Below are 23,785 nucleotides of genomic sequence, written 5' to 3' on the forward strand. Positions count from 1 at the left end.
TAAAGAATTTTTCATTCTCTGACATCCTGAAGTAATATATTACCATTTGGCATCTGGCCCTTTCATTTTCTAATGTAATCACCCAGAATAGTTTTGTTCTCTTTCAAATGTTTAACTTAAATTTTATCATCTTGACAGATTCAACAGTCTTTAAGCTCCCCCTTTAAAGAAGAAACATTAACAGAAAAGTAGTTCTGTAATTAGCAGAACTAAGTCGTCTGCTGCCTTAAACATATACAAAACACTAAATTGGAGAAAGTGGGCTAAGGCGTAGTGGCCAGTAACTCATGACTGGGGAAAAAGTATAGGAAACAAAGTAAACTTTACTTAGCTAAATTAGCCCTTTCTGTTTCCAAAGCTCATCAAAATAAAAATGTTTAAAAATGCTATGATTTTATGAGGTGGAGATTGTGTTTGGTAACTCTCAAAAGAGATGTCTAACCTTTTTGAAGCTCATTTGTGTCCACAGTTTCCTCTAAAGGTGGACACGAAAAAGAAAAAAAAAAATCTTTTTTTGTTTGGTTTACACTTGCTTTGTAATTTTATCAGGTGCTCCTTAGCTCTAGAATAATTAGGATAGTGAATACTCATTCTCTATTTACCTGCTCCTGAGCTCTCACTGAAGTATTTCCAACAGTTAAGGTATGAACATATAGTATTGTTTCTGCAGAACTTTTTGGTGTTGAAAGGATATATATCCATCCTACCGCTTTCCCTGAACTTACAGAACTTATTGTCTATTACTTCTGTCTATCCAGCTGCATTGGTATCTGTAACACTTAATTATCTTCAAGGTTTTGACCCCTTCTCTGAGTGAAACTCGCCATTGGGTTGAAAACCTCTTGAAGGGGACAGAGATGAACCGTACAGACAGAATGAGAAAAGTAATGTTAGCCAGCCCTAAAAACAAGGAAGGTATTCTGACTGTGACTGGAGACACATTCAAAGCATCAGGTTTGTGAGAATAATATGAAATGATATAGTATTGCATATTTGGTCTCTCTGAGTGACAACTCAAATCATTGCGATAAGTATCCTTTTTATGTTTGAAACAATTCTGGAAAGCAAGTTTGAATAGTCCTTAAAGGTTATGAAAGCAGTTAATATTTCATTTAAGTTTTTTCTTCAGCTTTGTCCAAAGCATGAAGAAATATAGGAAACCTATTCTATTTATAGAAAACAGCATTTCCCCCTAACTTAGTGAATGTGAAACAGAAGAGAAGAATTAATTTGGTAGTCCTTAAATACGAATATGTATTAAATGGTATAATATCACTGCTTTATTAAGCAAAGCCTAAGATAAATGCAAAATTACTTTTGAAGAAGATTTTTGTAAGTCACATTTGAATAACAGAGAGTGAAGATGGTATAAACAGCTTACAGGACACTGCTGTATCTTTTCCAAGTTTTGTCCTGTGCTGTCCTATTTCATTTCATATTAACATTTATTACAATGCTGCATTGAGTTTCTTCTTAGAATTGAGCTGTCAGTGCTAGCTATCGTTAAGGGTAGCTTACAGTTGCTAAAGGTCGAATCCAGCTCTACTCTGGCTGTGTTGAACACACAATTACTCCAGTGTTACATGATCTGGAGGAACAAACAAGGCGGTACTTAAGGAGGAAGGGCAGCAGACCTGTTAGCCCTTTCCTCTCATTAAATCCATGCATCACACAGGTACCAGGTAGGCAGGAGACTCATCTAAACTCCTTATATCTGACTGATGGGGATTTTATTGTGTCTCTATTGACCTGTAAAATTCCTGTTTTCCATATCTGAGAACAAACACTTGAATGTCTAAGAGATTAATGGATTTTTATTTGATGAAAAGAAATAGTTTGACTTTTCAGAAAGAAAATGTGTTGAAATTTTTATTTTAGTTTTTTTACTGAGGTATTAAATCAATTTTCTGTTTTGGGCCTTTCAATTAATGCTAATAAGCATCACTATCAAGCTAAGCAACACTCAGTGCTAATTGTCTTGAGCACTGAAGGATCATGGAAGAACCATCCTTCATGGAGCTTTTGCAGCCTCGAGAATTTACCTCTTCTTTTTCATCTGAAGTCAAGCAAATATTCCCATGGCAAAACAATAGGAGGAAAATGTTCCATAAACTTGTAGCCACTTCATGGCCATTCAGCACGCTATTGCTGAAAAGACCCAGCCCCATATTAGCAAGCCAGCTGTCCACAGATCAAACAGGAAAAGCCTGGGTACAACCAACATTTCACAGCCTTCACAAAGCTCCGTTGTGCAAAAAGAAATCAGATTGGTTTTATGTTGAGATAAAGAACTACGATATACTCCCAAGATTAGCTACATTTGATCTAAGCAGTTTACAAATGTTCATGACCTTCCACAGTATGGGGGATATTGCACATTTCATGACAAACACATCACTTTAGAGGAACAAATCAATATACAAATGCAATAGCAATAAAAATGATAAACCCATTCCAGATAGTCAATTTGATATATAACTGATGAAGAACAAAAAAACTAGTGAAATTACACTCGATTGGCCCTGCTATAATTGAGATGACAATATAGCCTCCTTTGCATTAAAGATAGTTCTAAAGCTGGAAGTATAAGCTAAATGCAGATCTTATACCAAACCGATCACATCAAGTCAGAACTACACATCAGTGGAAAACATGGAAGCAAAGCTGAGAACAAAACATGACCCAGGGTGAAAAGGTGTGGACAAATCATGCAAATATTGCACTTCAAGGTCGAACAAGGTGTCTTTTGTAAGTCAAGTGAAAAGCCTTAAAATCAAAAAAGCTTGAACAAGAAGTCATTATGAAAGGTTTCAGAACAGCACTAACATACTTCAGCTTTTCAAGCAAGTAATAACTACAGCATTGGCATTTTGCATTAATTGAAATATTTTCACTGATGTCTCTGGCAGATCCAATAGGAGAAAACTGCATTATTCAAGCACAAAAGTAATAAAACTATAAATCTCAATATATCTTAAAGGCACAGAGGCAATCCCTCAGCAATTAAGAATAAGGTTTAAAGGGCTTTCAGTTACATAAAGGAAGTTATTGCACATTTTATTAGTAAGATGGCAGAGATTTGTCAAAAACAATTTCAGAAAGAATGTGCAAGAGATGGGAACAGGGCCACAAATTGGAATGCTACTATGTACAATAAAGATTAAATTCTTAAACTTCATTTGGTGGAATTAGGTTTGGAATCCGAATCTTTTGCTCATTAGACAATGAGCATAAACACTCAACCAATGTTCATTATTACATAGAGCAGAAAAGAAATTATGGAACCACTTTTCTATTCTTGATATATACACATCTAAGTTAACTTTCTTAGTATATTTCTATGGACACAATTTTGACTAAATAAATTTTAGTTAAAAAATAAACATTCATTCAAACACCAAATCTGATACTATTTCTCATTAATTCAAATGCATCATTTCAGTCTGCATGTCCCAATTCTTCCTATCATTGAACAACATATACTAGCACATTAAAAATGATGTATAAAAGAAGAGTTAAAATAAGGTACACAAATAGGAGCTAAAAGCATAAAGATGGACTGTATCTCCCTTGGGCACTCTATCCCATCTTCTATCTCTCAGTTCAGGATGTGCACCATTTTATAAAGAAGATCATAAAATGTCCAAGTCTGAAAGTCTAAAATTTAAAGGCATAAAGGAGAAAAGACATTCCAAAGTGGAGAAGAATGTTCATCATGGAAGGTTGTGTCCAGCTGATGACTCAGCTCTTGAGTAGCTGATAAAAACACATAACACGACAAAACTACTTGCATATCTTCGACAGCTGGAACACTTCAAGGAAGAGAAAATTCATCAATACTGACTCATCAGCTGGTTGAGATGATTAGGTAAAGGAACCAAAATTAAAGAATATAATTGATTTCAATTTTTTTTCTTATAAATGAAATAAAACAAAATTTAGCCTACTGTCATGATGAACCACATTGGACCTGTCAAAACCTTTCTGGAGGTCAACAATCTTTGAATCTATAATTAGCACAAACTGAAGCAGACATGAATCTGGGTAAAAACCATCACCCCCAAAACTGTTTCTTCCTAAATTTCTACAGGAAAACTCAAGCGTGAATGAAATATTGTCTCAGAAAAAGGAATGCCTAAATGAGGGTTATCACTGACATCTGCAAAAAACAATTTCGTATTGGAAGTCAGATAGGAGAACTGCAGATCACTTCCTCTCTTTTCAGGCTGGGAGGAGAGGACAGCTACATACAAAAGTAGGGTACAGCTTTCCAAGGAAGGTAATAGGTAACTAGACCTACAGAGTCTTGTAACTGAGGATGAGCTTACAGGTGGACTGAATCAAAACATCCTTGCTATGCTTTGTCTCAAAGTAGCACCATCTACTGGCAGTTGATGATGAACTATACTGTCAAGCAGTGTTACTGCCACATCTCCATTGAAGCAGAATTATGCAATCTGTCTCAAAGACTGTAAGAACTTGTCAGAAAGGTTAACATAAGCATTCAATTTTTTAACTTAAAAAAAGGTTTTATAGATTGAAGAAAACGTGGCCATACTTACCATTTTTTCCTCTTAAAATGGAGAACTATGGGACCCGAATGGCAGGGGAGCTGCATGGCTCATTGGCAGGTGATAGATGGTATCTAGTTATTACAGCAGGCTTAAGGCTAGCTGTAGAGTTTATTGAATACCAGTCATGAAAATAAATTATTCAATGAACTATAGAAAAATTCATCAATCATTTATATGATTAATATTTTTGCAGATATTTAGCCAGCTGTACTGGATATGGTGTCATTCAGCTGTAGGTCAGTAGTATGAATCTGAACCAGGCTGCCAGTGTCAGAAAATGATTAATGCTTGATAACCATATGAAGGCCTTTCTCTAGTTCTGATAAGAATGAAACAGAAAAGGTTTAAGGCACAATTCTAAATATATCATAAATGTGGTAGAGAACTTGAATACTGGAAAATTCTAACCAGCTCTAATGATTGCCTTTTGATATAAAAGAGAAATGTGTGTTTTACACAGGATCACTGTAAATTAATTAAATCCTGATAAAAAATATGTTTGAGGGGGAAAAAACCAAATATTTTAGTAGATTCATTTCAAAATTTTTTCAGGTTCTGAAATATTTCCAAAATTATTTCAGAAATTTGTACAAATACTTACATTTTTAATTTAAAAATATTCAGCAAGGTTTATTATTTAGAGGTACTTTACAGTTTGCTATTACTTATTTGACTATTCAAAATCAGAGGTAGTTGAAAAACACCACTTTTATTCCATAAAAAAACAATTTACCTTATTAAGATTTGGTTTACATTTGAATTAGAGTATTTACTGAAAATAACCAGTAAAGAAAGTCATGTCTGTAAATCAGAGAGCCAAAAGCATTCAGAAATTCTGACTGAAGCAACTATTCTTATTGCAGAAAAGCACTGAAGCACGTGAACAAGTACGAGCGCAAGCCAAGTCACACTGAAGTTCATGGCATTTACGTACATATTTAAGTGCTTTCCTGAACTGGAGTCAGAGAAAGAAACATCTACACAGTATTACCTTGTCATTCAAATTGTTTACTTGGGACTGGAAGCCCAAGATAATCAAAGGATCTAAATCTTCACTACTTTTTATTTTAGGTCTAAATCCAAACTTCTTAATTTCTAAACTTTCCTTCAAATGGTCTCCTAAACCTGCAGACTTCTTCATATATACATATGTATATACAACCAATAAGGGTGTAACTATGAATGTTTGTATGTATGTACACTTACACGAGGGCTCTCAAGTGCCTACGTAAGCCTAGATGTTTTTTTACTGTGGTCAGTACCAAGTGACACATAAACTGAAAATTTCTGTAACTATCTCACCCTTTAGTTTTCCTTAAAGCATATTTAACATGCTGTGTATACTGAAGAAAATGATAGTACAGCAAAGGTGACTGTCGTCTTATTTTTTAAATCATATGAGAAACAGAGATTCTTTTCTCTCCTATATTCAAGATGTGTGGCCAAGTGTATAGACTATGTTTAATAGGTGCAACACAGCCCAGATATATCAGCTTTTCTGTACACATGGTGCTCAGGTCCATGCTGATTTCTCAAATAGAAATGAGAGACTCCTGGATTAGGGGACCCTCCTGGGCTCCTCCTCTAAGGATAAAATTCTGTAGAGCCTTTGTTCTAGTACCAGAACTTCTCCATCCTCTAACCATTGGCTTGGTGAGTCCTGTTCACACTTGTTTGATCGCTCTCAAGCAGTGAATCTTGGACTGCTTCATGCAAGGTGCAATAGGGGTGGTGACAGGGAATAGACCGTCTATTTATCTCCCTCACACATCCTTGGTGGGTGTTACAAGCATCAAGCCACTGAATAAAAAAAAGGCAACCCTCATGTTTTGTGTTTTGGAAGATGATTATCCTAATTGCAGATAGGTGGCAATTTGAAAGCAAAAAGGAGCAATCTCTATTCCAAAATATTGGGCACTACCTACAGCAATGGATCTCACTGCAGACCAAATCCTCTCTTGTTTCTTTCAGCTCCATTGCAAGGTATCAATTACTGTGCACCCTGTTTAGGGATGCCTACCCCTGCCCCTAGAGGAAGCTTAGGTGTCCACAACTCTGTATGTGGATGTTTCAAGGAGAATACACTGAACATTGCAATACCTCTTGTGGAACCAGTCCTAAATCCCCCTCAGTTATACCTATAAAAAATTTACCTGGCGGCACACATCTGAAGGGAGGGGGTTGCACATGCACAAATACAGGCTTGGAGGCCAAAGGCACTGTATTTCAGATTTTGATGCACAAGGAAGGAAGAATAAGCACCTACATCACTTGTTTGGGTAGACACTGTATGCATTTTACAGCAGACTTTATTTTAAAGCAAATACTAGGTGAATACAGGTTTTCTTTTCTTTCCTTTTCTGCTTCCTTTTCTCTTAATCCCAATAGCAGACTGCTCATGTGAAGCCTCAAAACTACTGCTCATTTTATTCAGAACAGTACCTGAAATGTGACTCACCATACCTTGAACAGTATTTTTACCAGCTGCTCACACTTCAGGTTGGTACATAGCTAACTCTGTTCTCCCAACTAAATGCTACCAGTTTTCTCCAACAGCTGTGGAAGATCCACCTTCAAATGTCAAGTAAATAATAGGCAGTCCATGAGTTTCCCAAACACTCATTACCAAACAGTGCCCTTATGACACATCAAGGTCCAACATTTCTTAATAACCTTTCTCATATTTGTATGGGTTTTAGCTAGCTAGGTATGAACACAGATATGCGTGCAGAAGAATACCATTCTCGTGATAAGCCAAATCATTCAGTCAAGTTTCCCAGCAATTTCAGAACTGCAAGGAAAATCAGACTTAGTGTCCATACTCAGCGTGACATAAAAAAATGGACGAAGTCTCTCTGTAAGGCACTTGCGTCACAGAGAGAGATAGAATTTAGACATAGACAACTGTAAAATATTCTACTACCTAGAATTAAAAAAAAAAAAACCACCACAAAAAACAAACCTAATAAGTTAGATTATATAATTTAATTTTATATGAATAGGATCTTTCGTTTAATTGTTTTGTGCAGCTGATGAGAAACACCATGCAGGTTTAGAAGTGAGGACAGGATCTTAAGAATGTATTTATCATCATATACACTTACAAGTCTGGCATCCAGAATGTTCTGGTTCTTAGTTCAATGCTTACTCCAACAGGTCACAGTGAGAAAAATCCTGGCTCTTTTCAAACTGGTAACAAGTTTTGCCACTGATTTTCATGCAGCCAGGATTTCGCCCTGACCTCTTAGAACCTAGATTTTCTATTTTCACCTCTGAAAGAGATCTCAGCCTTTGCAGCAGACAAAATTCCCTATGTCGTGCTTTTATGAGAGTTCACTCTTACTCCTTGGTCAGCATCTTCTTTCCTAAAAAAATCTCAAGGTCTTGACAGTAGTAACTTGACTTGAAAACAATTATTTTTTCCTCTCTCCTTTCCTATCTTCTGAGTTCAGTAAATTCTGTCCTTCTTTGTTTGCACTTACTGTAGTTCATCTATGTAAAAAATGTTTTCTCTTCTCTTGTAATCTCCTAAATGCAGATGAGCCCTCTTACCGTGTATGAAATTTACATTTCATATGTAAATGTTTGCTCATCCTCCCTTTCAAACAAGTCGTTCAGTTTAGATATTCCCAAATGATTGCTTTTGAAAGAACTACCTTCAGGTATTTTCCTTCTTACACTCCCACCAACTGCAGTTTTCACAGTTTTAAGTAAACAAGGGAAATTAACATCTGTACTGAATTTCTCATTTGGATGGTGATTATAATTGTGATAAAAGTTTAACATCATATCAGCTGGCTGAAAGATGTTGTAAAGAAAATTAAATTACTTCATGGATCTTGTTTAAGCCTTACCACTTATTCTAAATGGCTCTACACCTATCAAGGTTTAAAGTAATTTATTAAAAAAAAAAAAAAAGTAGAAGAAAGTCATTAAGTTTCATCTTTTCCTTGTTAGCCTTATTTCAAACATTTCACATGACTGCTCCTGGCACTCAGCACAAACTGTATCAGTATTGCTCACCACTACAGAAACACTGCGTGGCAGCAGGACGGACAGAATCTGAGTTACCTTGAATTGCATTGAAGATGCTTTCCTCCACCTAAGCCCTCACACTGATTCCCAGACAGCTGCTGTGCCCTATGTTGTTGCAGGATTGTCAACAGAATAATAATTTCTACAAAGACGTTTTTTACCAGTCCCCTTCTCAGAAAAGCTGAAAACTTCTGCAAAAGAGGACAGAATAGCATTTTAGGACAAACAGACTGGCTTCAGGGAAAAGAAGAGGAAGACAGTATATATTGCTATTTAAAGAATGATCACCAAATACCACACGGGACCATATAAAATCCCAGAAAAGTGGCTGAATTCCCAAGTCAGCCAAGCTGTAAGAGGACCTAGATTCTTTCCTTACAGTGAACACTCCAGAGAAGACCGAAAGCTTTTAAATTCATTATAGGTAAGTTTTAATACATGACCCACTAAAACACCTACTTTTTGAGTAGCTTTTTTTCAAAGCAAGTAGGGAAGAGAGAACAATGAACTAGGGAGATTTATTCATAATTTCAGTGCTAAAGATGGAGGGAAAACGTGGCTCAGAGGAATTTGTGCTTTAATTAGTATAACTCTTTATTACTAGATTTTTCCCAGTGCCACAATACAGCCTTTAAAATGGAGAGAAGGGAGAAAAACATACTGAGGGGAGAAAAATCTCCATCACTGGGAGAAGGGAGACATTTTAGAAGTGACATTAGTGGTGTCAGATTGTCTTTGCTAAATCCACTCCTGCAAAGTATTCCTTAGCAGCCGGAGCAAGACTGGCCTAGATTGGTGCATAAGGGCATAAATAAATACTATGTAATTGCAACATAAATACTTTATAAAGATAGGCTGCTTCTGAAATAAGTCTTCTGAAGCCAGAACATATGTAATAAATACTGTCTTCCTGCAGACAAATTCCCTCCAGGTCAATTTGAGAATTATTTAATGAATTATTTAATGAAAATTATCCAAATAAATAATGCAGGAATAAACCTATTGAAAAATTAAACTTTCTGCACATCAGTTAAAGTCTAAACTAAATTAATTAAATTAATTAAAACCTTACTGACAAGTAGTGGCATTACAATTATTTATGATTTGTTTGGTTAAAAGAATAAACTTGTTAAATGAATGTGTGATTTGCACCAAATCAACTATGACTTACTGAAGTAATAGGTTTGCCCTTCCAGTATCACACATAATATTGAAGATTGTTAAACCTATCATATTTTTCCACACTATTCATGAGCTTGCTAATCAGCTGCAATTGATAATATGAAATATTTAATTGTGTAATGTTTTATTAATCTCTGCTCATGAAATGTTAATAGCAAATTTTTGCTAATACGGGGCTCTTGCTGAATCTAGCAGCTTTGGTTCTTGATGGATTTTGATGCTGCATATTTTGTGATGGTCATAGAGTATCAGAACCAAAAGGTAACATGTCCTGGTTTTGGCTGGGATAGAGTTAAATTCTTCCTAGTGCTGTGTTTTGGATTTAGTATGAGAAGAATGTTGATAACACACTGATGTTTTCAGTTGTTGTTAAGTACCCTGCTAGTCAAGGACATTCAGCTTTCATGCTCTACCCAGCACGCAAGATGCTAGGAGGGAGCATAGCTAGGACAGCTGGCCAACGGGGTATTCCATACCACGTGACATCATGCTCAGTATATGAATGGTAGGCGTGTTCCAGGAAGTAGCAATCGCTACTTGGTTATCCGTCAGCACGGGTGGTGAGCAATTGCATTGTGCATCACTCATTTTGTATATCCTATTATCATCGTCATCATTATTATTATCCCTTCCTTTTCTGTTCTATTAAACTGTCTTTATCTCAACCCACAAGTTTTTCTCACTCTTACCCTTCCGATTCTCTCCCCGTCCCACTGCGGGGTGGGGGGTGGGGGGGAAGGAGGAGGGAGCGAGCGGCTGCGTGGTGTTTGGCTGCCTGACGGGTTAAACCACGACATAACACCATGAGAATTAAATGCACACTCACCAGCATCAGAAAAATAAAATGCAGACTACAGTTTGAAAAACGGATAAAGTATAATTTGCCTCATGGCTCCCCAAGGACCTGGAGAAGGCCAAAATGATTAACTTTCTGCAACAAACTGTCCAGTGTTTACTCCGGTTTAATGACATGACATGCAATTTTCAAGGATTAGACAGGGCTAATCTACCGGATGGCTAAAACTTCAATTAACACAGCAACACCAGGCTATGTGTGGGATGACCGTGAATTACAATGCAAATATAACAAAATCAGCAAGGTGTATCAAAAGAAAACCTCTGAGCTTCTGCTTAAAGGGGCCCTGAGAGACTTCTGTGTTCCTCTGAATGCTGCATATTTTCTTCTCTCTTCACATTCTCACTTCTTTCTTTAAGACCAAACAGCTCTCACCCTCTTTGCTTTCCTCCAGGCCACTCCTTCTTGGAGGATTCTTAAACTTTTATTCCAGCCTTCAATCTTCTATATTCACTTTAAAAAACCACAAGAGGTGATCATTCTGAAGTAGTCTTTGGCCACAACCTTGGCTGTGGACCTCTCTTCCTCTCTACCACTAATGCCCTTCTCCTCTCAGGAGCACGTTCAGCAATGGCTCTAATCCAGTGCAGAGAACTCCCAGAGTAGAAGTTCCTCTACAGATACTGCCAATCTCCACTTATTATCTGTATTTTGATAATATTCAACAATTCTGGTCACCCAGAGGTAACAGCCAGAAGGGTCTGATAATCAACTCCAGTCTAGAGGATGAATTTCAGTCAAAATACAGAACCTAGGAGGGATTATTAAGAAAAAGAGGTGGACTTGTCCAAACCAATACTTCCCTATGGAAGCATATCAAATTTCCTGCAGTCATAAAAAAAAAAAAAATCATTTTTGGAGTGCACGATTACCTCCAGTTTTCCCAGTCAGAAATATGCTTTGTACTACTCATTAGCAGAGAGTTCAGGCACTAACAGGACTGCCACTTTTTACACATGTAACAAAACCAATGATTTAAACAAGTGTCAGGTTAACCGCAAGGACCCAGACAAACTGGGCAAATCTTTTTTCACTCAGTAAATCTTTCCACCGCTTTGTGGGCTACCATAGGTCTAAAAGTCCAAGACAGATAAAGTCTTCAGAATTCGCAAAAAGTTACTGCACCACTAATCGCAATACTTATTAATGTGTTTTTTAAACAACTAGCCTATTTTCCACTGTTTAGATTGAAACTTGTTTGAGAATGCTAAAATTAACACAAAATAAACTTGTTATCACAATTGGTGAGTTAGTTGGCTACTCCCAGAAGGAAGGGTAAATACAGACTGCTTGCAAAAACTGTAGAGAGAAAACACTAGCAGTTTGCAATGTGAAGTTAAGGTCAAATACTTTAGCATCCTCAACTACCCTGAGAAGGCAACTGCCTGGGCTACTCTCCTGGCTTTTTTTTTAGTTTCAAGGAAAGTGCTTCCCCTGCACTCCAACACTTCCAGGGCTTCTCCTAGGAAGGCAAGTTCCTCTTCCACAGGGAAACGCTACAATGTCTGTCACAGTACAAGCTGGTTTAAGGACCTGACTGGCCTTACAGTTATCTTCTGAGGGGACAAGGTGTGCTTCTATCCTATTTGGAAGGGATCAAAAAACAGCCATGGGTGCAGGAGGACGTCCCACAAAACTAACCTTCAATAGGTGGTAAAACAATTTAATTTTCAGAAATCCAGACAAGACAAAGCTGTGCAATGCATTGTACCTCTGAAAGTGAGATTGTTCAGTCCTCTGGAAAATTTTTGCTTTAAAGGTTTAATGTAAGAACTGCCATACTCAATATCTTAGTGTATTTTTTTCTTTAGTTTAAGTTTTTTTAGGATTCTTAGTGGGGGTTTTTTTGGTTGTGTTTTTTAGGTTTTGTTTTGTTGGGGTTCCCCCCTGCCCCGCAGTCATTTATTAAGAATACATGCATGTCAGTGTATTTATATACTGTGGTATATAGATTTTATAAATAAACGACTCTTTAAGCACAATCCTGACCAGTATGGCTTGAAAATCTCACATCTATTCTAGGTATTTATATGTACCTTATTAATGAGGTATCTGGCTTCAGTCTCAAGCACATTCACTAACCTCACACAGTAATATTCTTCCTCTTTAGAAGTGGGAGATGTAACCATGAACAGACTAACCAATATTGACACAGAAAGTCTGGCAGAGCTGAGAACAGATCTCAAGTGTCCTGTGTACAATTCCCTATTAAAACCATTCCTTATTGTCCTTATTAGAAACACAAACATGTGTATCAATTATTAACAGAACCATTTTCATCCTTGAAAGATAGCTGATGAGGTGTAACTGGCTTTCTCCAAGCCCAGACAATTCTCAAATACGTTGTCTTTCCAAGACAAATCCACGTGCAAAAGGAAGTAGTGAAAGCACAGTATGGGAGACTGGCAGGGAAGAGCTATGGTCCCATGCTGAGGACTGCACCTCATGGAAATAAACAAACACAAAAAAGCATAAGAGTTGCAAATGTTTGCTGAATGATCACCTGGTGCACCAGATCTGTTATTAGTGTTGATAGGTTTTTGGGATGATGCCCCAACTCGTATATAACTCTAGTCACTTCTGTTTACCACTTTCTAAACATTGCCAAATTATTACCCAGTAAATGGTAATTGCTCTGTATTTGTCTCATCATCATAAACATTTGTGACAAGAGACCTTGAGCTGCGTTAATACCCTGACAAAACATACCGCTCTTTTCCACAGTCCTAATCAGTAGTCTACCTGGTATAAATATCCATTCCATCCTGTCACCATCAGCAAAAATGCCAAAGAAGGTGAAATACTAGATGCAATGACTGCATGAAAATAGAGTACAGTAGTTCTTCTTCTCAGTGCTTTCGCTTCTTATTCCACAGAATCCCTCACATATTCCTTGGGCCATGCTGCCACAAAAACCAATTACGTTTCTAAATACAGCATTGTTCTGTTCAGCTGTCCATCATAAATTTAAATAACAGCTATATGTCTGCTCTTTCTTCCTAAGCATTACAGATCTGATCAATGCACACTTTCCCCTCCTGAAATTTGTCAGTTTGGGATTTTTGGTCATATTGAAATATTTGCTCTATATTTTCCTTAGAAAAAGGTGGAATTATGAATTTTACCAAAATGGTCCATCCTACCTCTTCTAACAAACCACCACTGTGAGTAATTGCACTAAAGACAAAGAGGATTAACATCCAAGGAGAGCTGTCATATGCTAAAATGGTATAAAACTTAAGCACATACAGGAATCCTCTTTGCACTATTGTATTGTTCCTAAAAAAAATGCTAAAATTTAATCTGAACAAACTTGTTGATCTCCTTTTTAATATCTAAGCAAACACTGATATTCCTAACAATATTGTCTCAAAAACTAATTTCTAGTATACTGTAAAAAATAAGGACAATTAACCAGTTATACACTAAATTATGTTTTGCTAAAGCTTAGAGAAATGCTTTATCCTTACCCTGTACTCTCCTGAGAACACATGAATTGAAACAGGAAACTCAGGATAAAAGAGTATCTTATATGCTGAGTTAGAGGTTTTCCAGGTGCACTACACCCTCTCCTCAGATTAATAGGATATGCATCCATGATTTATAATACGTTATTCTTCCTAGAAAGTGGGTCCCAATTAATCTTAAAACATCACAGCTGGTACTTAAGAACCTGAGCACCTGTGTTGGGTGCTTCCCCTGCACTCCAACACTTCCAGGGCTTCTCCTCCAAAGAAGGCAAGTTCCTCTTCCACAGGGAAACGCTACAATGTCTGTCACAGTACAAGCTGGTTTAAGGACCTGACTGGCCTTACAGTTATCTTCTGAGGGGACAAGGTGTGCTTCTATCCTATTTGGAAGGGATCAAAAAACAGCCATGGGTGCAGGAGGACGTCCCACAAAACTAACCTTCAATAGGTGGTAAAACAATTTAATTTTCAGAAATCCAGACAAGACAAAGCTGTGCAATGCATTGTACCTCCGAACTGCAGTGTGCTACACCGGTGATCGGTTTCAAAACACAGGGGAGCCCTTGGGAGGCCACCGCCAGACATATCCAGGTTTACCAGATGCTATATCCTCTGACCCTGCGCTTTATAAGCTAACCCTGAGAAGTCATTTCTATGCTTTCGTTTTGGGTACCCGTGCCCAGGTGCTGGCAGCAGGGGCTGCTGTGAGGGGAGGCTGAGGCTGCCCCGAGCCGGACACAGCCGGTTCCAGCCGCTGCTGCAGCGGCGCCAGCACCACCACAGGGCACAGCTGAGCCCAGCAGAGGAGCCAGTGGTGCCTCTGGGAAAACCTACTGAAGAAAAGGCAAAAATGCCAGGGAGGAGTGAGGAAAAAAGTGTGAGAAACTCCAGCATGAACACCCAGGTGTGAGGAGGAGGAGGAGGAGGAGGAGGAGGAGGAGGAGGAGGAGGAAGGGGTGCTCCAGGTGCTGGAGCAGAGAGTCCCCAGAGCAGGGGATATCTCCCTGCGGCCTGGGGAGCCCCCCTGTTGGAGCAGGTTTATCCCGAAGGAATCACAGCCTGTGGAAAGGCCCCATGCTGGAGCAGGGGAAAGGCATGAGGAGGAAGAAGCAGCAGAGGTGAAGTGCTACGGACTGACCACAGCCCCCTATTCCCCACCCCCCTGTGCTGCTTGGGGCAGGGATGAAGGTGGAAGAATGTAGAGGAATCTGGAATGAAAGAGTGAAGCTGAGCCTTGGGGACGGACAGCAGGGAAGGTGTTTTAATTCGTTTTTGTTTCTCACTATCCCAATCTATTTTAACTGGCATTAAGTTACATTAAATTTCCCCAAGATGACTCTGTTTTGCCTATCATGGTGATTCGTAAGTGATCTCCCTGTCTTTATTCTGACCTGCAAGCTTTTTCCTCATTTACTTCCCCATCCTGTTGAGGATGGGGAGTGAGAAAGCAGCTGGGTGGGTGTCTGGCAGCCAGCCAAGGTAAATGCACCACAGTCTTACTTTTTTTCCTTACTCTTCAATAGCTCAATAGCAATAATGATACCAAGAAACTAATAAATACTTCTGTGGCATGGTGGTATTCTGTATTAACGGAAAACACTATTTTACTATAAAAACAGAAGAATTAAAAATAGGATTTGTCAGGTAAAATCTTAATTGTGGTTAAATCCAAAGGTCTCACCACAGCAAAGGAAAGCAGAACTTTACCTAAGGAATGGACCTGTTTGTACGTAATAATTTCACTACTTATAATACTTTCACTACTTTCATTGATGTATTTAAGCACATAATAATTCTGCTTCAAATAAGTTATAATAATTCTTTAATAAATGAATTCACATAGTGTTACCTACCACTCTGCTGTTGAGATCCACCCATACACTATTTTGTGAGTGAATATTTATGCATATAGCCAGTCAATCAACCAAACACTGCCTATCCAATGGAAGGAGGACTTTCCTCAGTAGACAGTGAAAAAGCAGTCTGGATGATTAGAGGCCCTCTTGCCAGTCCTCTAATCAACACTGAAATGAAGGGTGAATGTCATGAAAATAATGGAATTAATACTGAAATTACGATATACAAAAAGTACTACAGATAGGACATGTTTTCTACTCTTCTGCATTTTTGTAAAAAATTTTTTTTAAATTACCACTTTATACATAATCCAAACTGTGATTACTGACATTTGTCCAAAGTGAAATTCTTCATTAATTTCTTACATATTACTTACTCCAAATTAAATTTGGAACTGTTGATAAGCTCCTAGAATATGGCCAACAGTGATGTTCAGAAACATACCTGCTAGCTAAAGAAAAATAGAAAGATAGGCAAAAAAGAAAATAACTTGAAAAGAAAAAAGAAGGCTTGAAGAGGCATATCTATATAGAAAGAAGTTGTAAAAGATTGCTTTTGTGTTGAGGACTCTGGTATTATTAAAAAAAATTTATGTGTGTGCATGTGTATATTAATACTTCTATAAAAGAACTGTACAATAACATGGCTTTTCTAGCAACAACTTCTTTGAAGTTGCTTACATTTCACAATACATTATAAAAGTCATATAATGACACAATAAAAAAGTTATACCATTCTCTTTACTGAAATCACCTTGTTTAAAGGGAGCTTAGCCAGCTCTTTGCTGTGCATAGGTATACCGTTGGGGCACTTAAAGCAACCAGAATGATATAGGTTTAAAAACATCCTAAAAATATCACTGACCGAGTTCTTGATTCCACCACCTATTCCATCCTTGTCTTAAGTGTCCTCAAGCTATCAACTAGGAGCCAGAGACTTGTTCCTGCATTTCTCCTCATTCCACTTACAACAAACATCCTAGAGAAGGAAAATGAAATATTTCACATTGGTGAGATGACAAGGCACATGGCAAGACTTTCACTGTGTTTTGCAGACTGGTCCTAGTAGTTCTTTTTCACAATCCCTGTTCTTCACAAGCTCATCTGTCCCTGTCTCTTCTGTGAGCTGGTGCTAATTTCAACTTCATGTCTGCTGTGGTTTCCAGGTGAGATCAATTTAATATTTTAGTCCAAATACCAGAAGCAATTGAATTAAACTAGGCACTAATCATCAGATGAATTTAATTTTTAATCAGGAAAGTGATGGGAATACAGAAAGATAACTTAGTTCTCTTTCACATGCTAAAACTGTGTAATTTAGGTTCAAATGAACTACCATCCCAGGCACTTGGAAAAAGATACTGAAAGAATCTGCCTTTTATCACCAGCATTATCTATAATAATTTTGGAAAATTTTGCTGAAACAATGATAAAATGTTTAGGGAATTGCAGGCATTACGACAGAGGGAGAGGGACATAAGGCATTTTATTTCTTGAATATATTTTTATTTTAACACACTCACATAAATCCATGACTCATTTGGTATAGCCCAATTAACATGCATTCAAGATGTTCTAGCTATAAAATGAAATTAATTCAATTCAGAAGTAATAAACTTCTACCCAGCAAGAACTTTGTAAAGAAAATATCTGAGCATTTCAGGGCAATGTCAATCTGGTAATTCATCTTTTGCAAACTTATTACATGATCAACAGTAAAATAGTATTCTTACTGTAGGGACAAACAGTCAAATACAAGCACTGAGGAGAGGGTTTTTCACCCTTCCTGACAAACCATGTCAGTGGGCAAATATTGTTATAAAAACTTCAAGTCATATCAAAAATCTTGTTTATAGTGTGCTAATGCCTTAGCATTTAACATCTTGAATCAGTCACTATAATTCTTGGTCAAGTGTTATAAAATGTTGTGAGGGTTAAAGATTCTTAGCTTTCTAGTGAATTTTCTGCATAATTCTTTTTCAATCTCTAGCTGTGAAAAAAATCTTACAAAGAGCAGTTTGCAGATGGAAGCCTGGTCTTTGCTAATGACAACTCAGCACTGAGTTTGTTAGAGCAGCTTTGAGAATCCTGCCTGCTACCTGTGCTTTTTTAATAACCATTTTAAAAACATAGAGAATTAAAAAAATTTGGAATCAGTAGTTATTATTACTCTGTGTACAAGGGAACTTGACAGCCTCCGTCATGGTACTTGATTGACACCCTTTCTATTCCTTCCTTTGACTATGTCCTTGGAAGGTTTCTGCACCCGAACAATCCTTTTGCTTACAAGATCTTGTAAAGGAAGCTGTATTAGAGACAGTGCTGCTGCTTTCAGAACTGAGGAAATCTCCTCATACTCTGCCTTGCACAAGATGCTTACTCCACCTTGCACCTGCACTTGAGGCTTCTACTGCTGCAGAACTCCATATCGAAATAAGCCTCCAGACATTTTGGTTGCGACAGTCTACCTGTCACAGAGACACCGGTGTTTAAAACTTTCCTATGCTAAGACTGCTTGGGCTAGAGCTGCAAACATGGTGAAGTGTCTAGGGTCAGGAAATGCAGCATTGATTCTTTATCAAAAGTTGCGCACACAAGTTTCAGCAATGCAATTCTAGAATAACTCCTGTTTCCACACACTTTTTCTCAGAAATGGGTTCCTGCAGCATTAACCAAAGAGTAGCACAGAAGATGTAAATGTGGTAGTGATGCCCAGAGTAGATGAGAGTCCATAACCTCAGGCAGTTCAGCTTTGTGCTGCCTAGGGAAAATGAGTCCCCTTGGCACTTATCCCAGACGGAAACAGCCAGGGTGTCACAAACAGGAGTTTTACTTTATAAATAATACATCTATCAAAAATTACACTGCCCATCAAACCATTTAATCTAATCAGGATACTTTTTACTGTAATCAACTTTGATTCATTATCTTAAAGCTAGGATTTGACAGAAAATATACTTGATTCAGTGGGAAATTAACTGATAAGGGGATATAGCAGATCAAATGGACTTAGCAGTAATCCAGGATACGATCACAGTGCATTAACTCAGCAAGTAACTCTTTTATCAACCACAACACCAACTGCGTAAAATGCATTATACAACGAACTCTTTTCAACATGCCATGTCCTTTGTGCCAAGTTCGTTTTGCTCATTCCTGTGAAAAGTGCCACAATGGAGATATTGGAATCTGAGTCCCTCTTTTATCAGCAGAATAACAAAGAGCAACAGCAGCTCCTGTGTACTGCTCTGCTTCAGTCCGGCTCTGGAATGGCTGCTTCCAGGGCTGGAAGGCTTTTTATCTGCCATACTAATTCATATCTAATTAAATATGACAGTCTCATTACCACCTTATTTCTTATTAACTTGTTACAACAACCTTACTGCTACCTCACTGATTACAACTAATGATCAATATTTTTGGATATTTAGCACTGGAAACCATCTTATTCATACTGCAGAGACCAAGGAGCAGATATAAAACAACTTCAGCTATTTCTAAACTGAGGTAAATTCAGCTGTGTAATCTATGTGGAATATTATTACCAGTATCTCAAGATGACAAGTCCCTACATGTCTGTACTAATCATTGTATGCAAGTAATTTTGTGAATTATTACAAAACCACAATTAAAACAGATTCTTCTGACATGTCAGCCTTAATTTAGCAGTCCCAGTGACTAAGTATTATTTCTCTGAAAGAACTGATAGCTCATCAGTCACATAGCAAAGTTACTGCAATGCTTTTTCTTTGAGAATTCATTGGAGTGGTTTAAGGCAGAAGGTTTGCAAATGTCTCTGACCTCAGGTGAGGAGAATGACTCAAGCTAACCAAAATACACAGAAGATATATAGAAGATGGAAAAACTAGTGAATGCTAGGCATAAAGCTTGCTATTAAATGATGTAAGCAGAAATGTTTTATTTAAAAGATGCCATTCACTAGAGTGCTTCTTTCTTACTGTCAGAGTTGGAAAGAATTTTAACAAGGGCTTCTTGAAAGAAATGAAGATTAAACAGGACATTGTACAGCTATAACTCATAAAGCCATGTTAATGGAGGAAACTGCCATAGCCTCAGCTTCAAATATTTCAAATCCCATAATGTGAGCCCCTGAGCCAAAGTATGATCTCAGTGTGGTCCAGAGTACACACACTTCCTATATGTGTACACAAATGCATGCATATAGCAGAGCAGTACTTGCACCGTTGTTTGAATCTTTTGAGAAAGGAACGAAATTGATTATGTTTAGTTCACAAATTTTTTTTTTTAAGGTCCAGCCTATGCTTGATACTTTTGCAGTTTATTCACAGGAGAAAGAAAAGTAGACTGTAAAACAGCAATGCAAACAAGACATACATGCCTGTTTCTTGCAATTTCTTCTCCAAAAACGCTTACTGTTGTAATCAGCATTTCAGTGAATTTTAAGCGCTTTCTTCCAGTTTCACTCCCAGTTTGCCATAACAGATCCATGGAGTCAGTGGAGCAGCACAGGTGTAACCAAAGGAAGCATTTACTCATTAGCAGTTAAGGCCACAGTCACAAGCGATTTTAAGTCCTACAGCATATCACAAATCATAATTATATTGAGCTGCTCATAGCATCTTCTTCTCCATTTTAATTTCCAGGAATAAATGAAGCAGTACACACTCACAGTTCCCAGAGCACCTCCTTGAACATGTGCATCTTTTCTAGCGTACTTTTAAGGGCACAGCTTTCAGCTTCATCTGCCCATTTGTCAGCTTCTCATGCATGCATGCCTTCCCTTCAGCCAAGCTGCCACTTACACAGAGAATGACCTCTGAACTGACTGATTTTTCACAAGCCAGTCTACAGATTTCTTTCTGTTACAATGATTTAGGAGAAAAAATATCACGAAAAATTTACTCTCTGAGGAGTTGAGAGAAAAAGGTGGCATTTAGATATAAAAATGAATGTAAAGATGATCAGTATATAGACAAACAAAATACTGTCCTTATTAGATTATATTTTCTTGCTCTGCATAATGTGACTTGTCCCCAGGTGTGAGCATTTGAGGGGACATTATCAGCCAGATTCTTAAATGCAGTAAGATCTTTTTAACCCGCTCTGGCAGTGTAAAGAGACTTGAAGAATATTTATTGCAACTTTAAAACACCAGAGAAGACTAAGGAAGCTTTGATGTAGATGTGAATAAAGCCCTTTGCTTTTTATATAACTGCGATAGTGACAGTGATTGCGTTTGTTGGTGAGCCAGCACACGCATAACTGTGTTATCCAAACAAATGCAATTATAAAGGAAAACAAGAACTTTGCCTAGGAAAATACTGCATGCAAAAATTACTTTGATCTTCTGTGTGTGTCTCCCCAGCCATCAGGTACTCCACAGGACACAGATAAGTAATCTAAAGTCTTACCAGTTTGTGCCTTACATAAACAGAAAATATTCACCCTTTCTTTGTCCTGTTTGCTCACATTTCGTATAACACGAGAACTAAATGCCAAACACTTTTTTCATAACTCTGCTCTCTTTGCTCATTTTCCTGCTCTTTTCCTTGGAAGTGCAGAGTGAGTACACTGAACTCAGCACATTCTGACAAAGAGATGGGATTATGTGCTTTTCCTTGACTTCATCTGTGGATGAGCACAATTCACCAGACACTTCAGATAAGAGTAGGCTGAGAAGCGAGAGAAGGAGATAAATGAAATGAAGAACAGAAGCCAGAGGATTACATTTCTGCTAGCATTAACATACTTCCAGTCTGACTGTGGATTTCACAGGGTAAAACCCTTGATCCACAGCAGTTCAGGATTTAACATTTTTGAAGTATGCATCTGTTTTCCTTTAACTGATACAGTTTTTCTTCTTCAAGTGCCTAGACTCATTTCTTAAACATGCAAATGGTGTTGTTTATGTTAAAAGTCAACCAGTACTTTCCTGCATTAACTTGTCAGATAAATTCTGGCTCCATTTCAAAATTAATATTTTGGCAATATGTCAGCATAACTGGTTCAGCCAACTTTGAAGAAAAAATTAGAGAAAAATATATTGTTTTTCTTATGTTGAAAAATTATTTTAATTTTCTATCATAATAATTTGGGTCTTTGGAAGAGAGATTCAAATTCAGTATAGACATATAACTTTGTATAAGGAAAATGCTTCTCATTTTTCTTCCAGAAAACTACTATGGTATGACTAGCATAATTTAAAAAAAAAACAAAAAACCACAAACCTATGAATTTTAACATAACCAAAAAAAGCTGGTATATAAATTCTTGGACAACTCCATTTTTGCTCAGCAAGAATGGCTGTGCCCAAAGACAAACTTGATTATACAATGAAAGAGGCTAAATTACTAGTTACTTTTTCTGTTCTCTTATCTAGACCTGCAGCCTGCTTCAGGATACCGTGTCTCCCTGGGACACACAATGACATGGCAGGGAAAGGGCAAGGAGCCAGGGAAAGACAGCATCTAGGCGCAGATTGGTAGCTATAAGATGCAATCCTAGTATTCTGAATATGTGACATCAGATACAGGAGAAGAACTGGGTAATCAGCACTGCAACTGAAGACCAAGGGAAGCTCTTCCCTACAATGCTAAGGAGTAGGTATTTTCAGTTCTGTGTTCTTTCATTGACATTAAAAATAATACACACTTCTGATCCTAATGTTTTCACACATTCATTTCGCATTTGCATAACCGGGGTAATAATGAGATCTCCTTTCTCGGGAAAGAAAATCCTACAGTGTTTGTATCCAATGCAGATGCTAGGGTAAAGAGTACCACAAAAAAAAGATTAGGACTTTAACATCATATGTGGAGAAGATACATTCTGTAGAAAAAACAGAGATACCATATACTTCCAGCTAATGCAGTAGTGTTGTACCTCTAGTTCTAATGGACTTTATTACTGTGTGAAGTACATTTAGTCGAAATGGGCCTAGAAGAAAAACCTAAACAGACCATGTTGGGAACTAGAAAATGTCATTAGCCTTTGGCAGCCTTATTGTGGAAAATATTTTACACACAACCTGGGTAGTGGTTTTTTATCGAACAACAAGCTTTCATAGAAATTATGGCTGGTTTATATTTTGCATGGATCTGATCCCAAAAGAGCTTTAATATCCATTTCACTCCTACCATTAAAAGATGGAAAGTACAATACCTGCACAAATGCAAAATCTAGGTAAGCTTAAAGAGGTTTAGCCCTAGATTTATGACACAATTTGGTACATAAACAAAAAAATTTGTTCTTCAAAATTTCTGATCAGTTGGCCCTTATTTAATGTAGAAAATGCATTGGAACTCACTGAAACCTTGGTGGACCCCTTCCTAGGAATTCATGCTTGCTCTTGTTCACTGCCTTCTTTCTGAAATCAATATCCTATCCCAGAAATTAGCAATCTTTCGTGCACTAAGTACTAGGCCACTGAGTAAAGGAGAACACCATAGCACCACATATTTTTAAGAGAAAGGCCTGAAGTTCCCTTGATTCATGAAGAAGGGAGAGTATTTGGAGCTGCAAAAATTATATGAAGTGCAGGAATCTCAGTCATATTGAACAAAGTGCGTAGAAAGAAGAGAGGTAATGGTAGTATATATGTGGCATTCCCTACTGGCTAGTTTATATGGCCTCTTGTCTATGTGTCCGTGTGTATGGGACATGAAGAGAGACAAAATACACAAGGAGAAATTTCCACAGAATGATGCTGCAAAGCAGAAAATGTACCTAGTGATGATAGAGATGGTAATCCTCAACCACCTGAAGGTAAGCCCCCCCTTTCTGTGCGGATGTTTGTTTTAAAGCTTGTCTGTCCCTCCTCTAGGCTTCTTA

This window comes from Calonectris borealis, chromosome 9 (assembly GCF_964195595.1).
Source record: "Calonectris borealis chromosome 9, bCalBor7.hap1.2, whole genome shotgun sequence".
In the NCBI taxonomy this organism is placed as follows: domain Eukaryota; kingdom Metazoa; phylum Chordata; class Aves; order Procellariiformes; family Procellariidae; genus Calonectris; species Calonectris borealis.